This window comes from Echinops telfairi, unplaced genomic scaffold, assembly GCF_000313985.2.
Source record: "Echinops telfairi isolate 266 unplaced genomic scaffold, ASM31398v2 ScPeMD7_7469;HRSCAF=8507_0, whole genome shotgun sequence".
NCBI lineage: Eukaryota > Metazoa > Chordata > Mammalia > Afrosoricida > Tenrecidae > Echinops > Echinops telfairi.
This window is the reverse complement of record NW_022111372.1, coordinates 58,174,491-58,181,392: the sequence shown is the minus strand read 5'-3', so window position 1 is coordinate 58,181,392 and position 6,902 is coordinate 58,174,491. Positions and strand designations below refer to the sequence as shown.

Below are 6,902 nucleotides of genomic sequence, written 5' to 3'. Positions count from 1 at the left end.
AACTCAGACACTTCCGTCCAGCCAGCGAGTGACTTGATGTAGATATGCATTTAAATATTTAGACATGTGGTAGAGGGGCATTTGTGGTAGCTTCTTGGTGCTGCTGTAACAAAGTAGTGTCTTCCAGCAGTGACTGGGGCTCTCAGCTCCTGGGCATACCCCTGCCCCTACCTGCCTGGTGACTAGAACTGTGCTCTCCTGTCTCATGTGCCCAGAAACCCGCACTGTGTGCTCCTACCCACCCACCTGGCAACTAGCACCACACCCATTCACAGGCCATCCCACTTGCGCTTCTGTGACCAGTGCCATGTGTCCCTGCATAGCACGCCCACTGGCAGTGTATGTACCCCTACCCTGCCTGGCCAGCCACCTGCACTACACAGTCCAGCTTCAGCAGCCTGGCAAGCAGTGGCACACACTCACAAGCCTCATGAGCAGCAACCAATAGCATGCACCCCCCTGTACCCCCTAGCCCAACTCCTCTGGTGACCAGAAGCACCCCATCCCACCCCACCCAGCTAGCAGTCAATAATGCATGCCCCCTACCTGCCCACCCAGTGACTAGTTGCACTCAATGCATCGCCCACAGCGACTGGCCAGAGACTCCCAATACCCCCACCCAGTGACTGGATAAGCAGGCCCAGTACCTTACCAGAAATCACTTGGCATGGCCCAAAAGGCACCACCTATACCCACCCCTGCCTACTGACAAACAGGAGACCCCAGTGCCCTAATCCAATGACTGCCAGATGTAACGCACACAGCCCATATGCAGACAGTTTCCATAGATTGAGTGCACATGCTTTGGGTCCCATTGACCTTCGTCCATCAACTGATAGGCCAATTTGTACATGCACAAAGGGCCCACACTACCCATTTGGGCAGCATTGCCTCCCAGTGGTTATGGAGATGTCCCCTCCTGCTCTCCAATGGGTGCACTAACTGTCAGCACCGACTTAGAAAGACCACCTGGTTCCACAAGAGCGGTGGAGGGAGCTTGACCATCGCACACTGGTTGCTGCACAGCAGGGAGAAGAAGGAAGACACGAGAGCCTAGTGACAGATGGGCACGCCTTACCATACCCACGGGCGAGAGGAGAGCACACGGAGCACACTGATGCCACCAAAGTCGCCGCTGCGCAATGAAAGGTGAATGCCTTTATAGAGAGCAAGAGAAGAAGAGATCTAATGATATAGCCAAACCAAAGATAATCAGGACAAAAGAAGCATACAGCCAATCAAGACATGTATAAATTAATGTATTAATAGCTAATGCCTTAGGGACAGAGGATAATAATAAACCAAATGAAGAAATAAATTAAGAAGAGTAAAGCAAGTGAGTATAACAAAGGGTGGGGGTGGGCTTTCTGAGGGAGAACTGGTAAAAGAACTACTACACATGACATTTAGTCTCCTCAGAATGACCAAGGAAAAGACAGAAACCTGGAAATATTCAGGAATACAAGAACAAAATTATGCATGCAATAGATTAGTAAAAGCCATACAAAAGCAATGCCTAGAAATTAAGAAGCTTAGCAATAAAATATCAGCAAGAGCTACCTCGATGGAATGACGTGGAAGAAGAATTAGATCAATGGAAGAAAAGAGCCAGTGAAACAGAGGTTACATTCCTTGATACTAATTTTTTGGAGACATTATCAGAAATAAGACCTAAGAAAACCTAGGAGTTATTTGGGACATTACCAAAGGAATAATTTGTGCATATTAGGAATTCCAGAAAAAGAAGAGAAAAGGCACAGAAAAAAAAATTGAAAGTATATTGACAGAAAAGTCCCCGAATTTCATGGATACCAGCAGGGTTTCCATCTAAAAAGCTCAACAAAACCCATACAGGATAGACCTAAAAAAAAATCCACCAAGACAGGTCTACGACGGCTGCAGCCGTGACCCCTAAGGCTAAGATCGCTGCGACCATTGCCTCAGGCTGAGTAAGTGATACTGTCTCCTAATAATGAGGTCACACACTTAAAAAACAAACCCCCCCATATCTTCTCCTTACTTTGTGCAATGACCACTGATCACAATGAGAATGGTGTTTATCCAAACGCTCCAAATCCCAACCGCATGATGCCGATTCCAGGACAAGCAGTTCTGAGACAAGGCACACGGATGCCTCCACGCCGGCTCCGCACGGCATTCCCTCCTGGCTAGGACGTTCCTCAGAACTGCAGGAGTCGAAACTGTCTTCTTTGGACTAGATTTCATCCCTGTCGCAAATGAAAGAGAGGACTATCCTGTAATTCCTTGAAGCCAGAGATGCATGCGGCAAGCATGGACTTCGTCCCATCTGGTTGGCTCCTAGTTACTGAGGAAACAGCTTCTGGAGGAGCAGGATCTGAAACCGATGAGGAAGTTCTGGAAACCATTAAGGAATTGTTAGATACCGTGAAAGAATCCTGGTGACATTGTCATGCAGGCATGGAACCGCTAACTACAAAGTTGGTGATTCAAATGCACTATCAACTCCTCAGAAGAAAGATCCATAAACATTTACAGCCTTGCAAACCATATGTAGGAGCCGTGGTGCTATAGTGGTGATGTGTCGGACCGCTAACCCCTGGGTCAGCAGGTTGAACCCCACAGAGGCGCTTCAGAAGAAAGATGAGACTTTCTACCCTCAGTAAGAGTTGCAGTCTTGTCATCCCGGTGACACCTTTCCCTATAGGGTCACTTTGAGTCAGGATCAACTCGGTGGCAGCAGGTGGGTGGTAGGTGGAGAAAACAGCTGATAGTGCAGGAAGACGGAAGAGAGGTCATCTTTAAAGACCTCACAGATAATACTGTGCAGCTGAAGCTCAAGGATTCCTGTACCAGCTGTCCTAGTTCAGTCATTATCCTAGAAAATGGAATTGGAACATATTGCAGTTTTATATTTCAGAGATAGAAGGTGTAGAGCACGTTATAGATAATGACTCAGAAGAAAAAGAAGAAAACTCACCTTAGAATAACCTGGACTTTCTTTGAGCCTCCAGAGAGATATATATATCTTAATAATACATATGAGTACAGTAAGCTTTATTATTAATCTTCTAAAGCACTTGAAGATTAATAAAATATGTCCTTTCTTTAAAAAAGAATTCCACAAAGACATATCATTTTTCTCAATGGAGAGAAATTGAAAGTATTTCCATTGAGAATGAGAATGAGACTAGGATTCCAATGATCATCAGTCTTGTTCAGTATTGTACTGGAAGTCATAGCTAGAGAAATAAGTCAAGGACTGGAAGACAAAGCATTCAAATTTTAAAAAGAGAAATAAGACTATTTGCAGATGGCATAAGACGATACATAGAAAATCCGAGAAGCTTCACAAGAAAGATACTGAAACTGATAGAAGGATTTAACAAACTGGCAAGCTACAGGATCAACACACAAAATATCACTTGGGTCCCTCTACACTAAAGGCCACCAGTTGTCTGTCCATTTTTTGTACGGTGGTGGCCTGCACGTTGCTCTACTATTGGTAGCTATGTCACTAGTATTTCAAATACCAGCAGGGATCTCATGGAAGACAGGTTTCAGATAAGCTTCCAGACTAAGACGGGAGGAATAAGGGGTCCATTTCTGAGGGATGAGCTGGAGATTTCATGAATCGCCATGGGCCATTATCTGGTATATTGCAGAAGATGAGCTGCGTCAGGTTTGAGCTGTGAAACCTGCTCATTGCCATTGAGTTGATGCCAACTCATAGGGACCCTACTACAGAGTACAACTGCCCCTGGGAGGGTCTGAGATTACCTCTTTACATTAGCAGAAAGTCCCATCAGATTAGAAGACACTGAAAATACAATTGGGGAAGAGCTGCTTCCTCCAAGTAGAGTCTACTTTAATGAAGTGGATGGAGTCATCTCTGGGACCTTTATTTACCAATGGGGCACAACTCAACATGAGAAGGAAGAGCTGCAAATATCATTAATAATAGGATCGTGAAAGGTATGAGGCATGAACTAGGAAAAGTAGAAGATATCAAAATTAAATGAAATACATAAAAATCAATATTCTAAGCATTCATGAGCTGAAATAGACTGATATTAAGCATTCTGAATTAGACAACATCATCCAACAACGGTTGCAGCAGTACATTGACAGGGAGCTGCCAGAAATTCAGGCCGGATTCAGAAGAGGACGTGGAACAAGGGATATCATTGCTGATGTCGGATGGACATTGGTTCAAAGCAGAGAATACCAGAAAGATGTTTACTTGTGTTTATGGACTATGCCAAGGCACTCGACTGTGAGGATCACAGCAAACTATGGACACACTTGAGAAGAATCAGAATTCTAGAGCACTTTGTTGTGCTCTTGAGGAAATTGTACATGGGTCAGTTGTGTAAACAGAACTAGGGGATGCTGCACGGCTTAAAATCAGGAAAGGTATGTGTCAGGGTTGTATCATCTCACCATAATTATTCAATTTGTGTGGTGAGCAAATCATCAGAGAAGTTGGCTTATATGAAGAAGAATGTGGCATCAGGATCAGAGGAAGCTTATGAACAACCAGCAAAATTCAGACGACACAAGCTTGCTTGCTGAAAGTGACGAGGATCTGAAGCACGTGTGGATGACGGTCAAGGATTGCAGCCTTCAGAATGGATGGCAACTCATTGTAAAGCATGCTCACACAATCCTAACAACCATACCGATCGGTAGCAAGTAGAGAAGAGATTGAAGTTATCAAGGATTTTGTCTTGCTTGGATCCACAAGCAGTGTTCATTCTGCTGTGCCTAGGTTCACTATGGGTCAGAACCAATTAGACGGCACAATACCTCCTAAGGACTAAATCCGTATGCTAACAAAGACCTTAATAAAGATTATAAAGAGAACCTACTAAATGGGGAAAAAATGTTGGCAGCAACATATCTGATAACAACTCAATAACAAAAAGACAAACAACCTAATCATAAGTGAGCTAAGGACATGAGCAGACACTTAACCAAAGAGGGCGCTCAGCAGACCAAAGAACACAGGGAAAGATGCTAATGATCATTAGCCGCTAAAGAACCTGAAAGCCAAACCCACTTTTCTCTTCCAACTTGCAGCAATCCAATAGGCCAGCGAGGAACTGCTCCTTAGAGTTCCCCAGGTGGTAACTCTTGATGCAAGAAGACTGCCTCCTCTTTCTCCCCCAAAGCAACTGATGGATTCGACTGCCAAGCTTTGCTAACAGCTCAGTGCTTTGCCCAGTCCTATTAGACTGGGTTAATATGAGCAGGAACCACCAGTCATATTAGAGAGGTGCAAATCAAAACTCCCATGAGATGGCATCGTGCTCCGCACCCATGGCATCGGTCCAAACAAAACAGCAAAGGCTAGGGAAGTTGTGGTCATGCTGAAGCGTCCACACACTTCCGGTGGAGTTGGCAAAATGACAGGCCCCTCTGGAAAGCAGTACAGCCCTTCTTCACAATCCTAGAAATAGAAATACGTCACGATCTGCCACCCGACTCCTCTCATACCCAAGAGATATAAAAACAGTGGCGTGAATAGACAGACAGATACACACCTATACTTACTGCAGCTTTTACAATAGCAAAAATGATGGAACCTGCCTAAGTCTCTATCACCAGGTGAATGGATGAAGAAGTTGGTGTACAATATTATACAAGTATAAAAAATAGTGAAGCTTCTTATTTCTTGCATACATCTAGAGACTTTATGCTCTGGGAAACAAGTCAATCACAAAAGGACAAATATTATGTCATTTTTATTATTATAATAAGTCAAGGATATGTATGGATGCAGAAGACGACATGTTCTGATAGAAGGGAAAGGACACAGAAATCACTATCTAGATAGACACTTATTTTTGGTGCTAGGAAAGGCAATTCCAATATGGGCAAAGTCTGCATAACTTGCTCATGTGAACTGAAGACACCAGGAAGTATACAAGAATAAGGGACAATTACATACACACAATTTAGCAACAACAGTAACAACCCCAGACTAAGGTTTACTTCCACAAAAATCTCACCGTCATCGAGTTGATTCTGACTCATCGCGCCCTTTAAGACGGGATAGAACCAGCCCTGTGGGTTTCTGAGACTGTAACTCTTTTGTTGTTTGCTGTTTTGTGGGGTTTTTTTTTAATCAATCACTTTATTGGGGGGTTCTTATAAATCTTAGGACAATCCATCATTTAATTGCATTAAGCACACTTGTACATATGTTGCCATCAACATATCCAAAACATTTTCTTTCTACTTGAACCCTTGGTATCAGCTCTTCTTTTTTCCCTTCCCTCCCCCATGCTCCCACCTTTGTAAGTCCTTGATTGATTATATATTATTGTTCTTATTTTGTGTCTTACACTGTTCGTTGTCTCCATCACCCACATTTCTGTTATTCGTCCCGCTGGGAGGTGGGTACTATATATCCAACCTTGTGATGAGTCCCCCCCTTTAAGATTAACTCTTTCTGGGTGTAGAAGTCCTTGTCTTTCTCTGGAGTAGTGGCTGATGGTTTCAAACTGCTGATCCTGAGGTTAGCAGTCAACCACATAGTCCATGATGCCACCAAGGCTCCTCATGTTTACCTAGGTATCTATATGTACATATGTGATTGGGATGGCGTATGTGTTTACACATGCATCTATGTACAGGTATATCTGTAAGCACACATATAAACGTGTGTGCTCTCTATATAACCACACACCCATATATATGACTACACATGTATATATTATATGGATATCTAAGAAAGCACACAGTGAGCACAATTTTTTTTTCTTTTTCTTTTTTTTTTCCCAAACCGGAAAACCTTAAATTTTTTAAAAAACATTTTATTAGGGGCTCATACAACTGTTATCCCAATCCATACACACATCAATTGTGTAAAGCGCATTTGTACATTGTTTCTCAAAACATTTTCTCTCCATTTAAAC

General features: G+C 43.3%; 1 pseudogene; it reads left to right on the top strand.

Moving 5' to 3' along the window:
* Window positions 1–2,044: 2,044 nt before the first annotated feature.
* LOC101657764 lies at window positions 2,045–2,964 on the top strand (annotated as a pseudogene).
* Window positions 2,965–6,902: the final 3,938 nt, after the last annotated feature.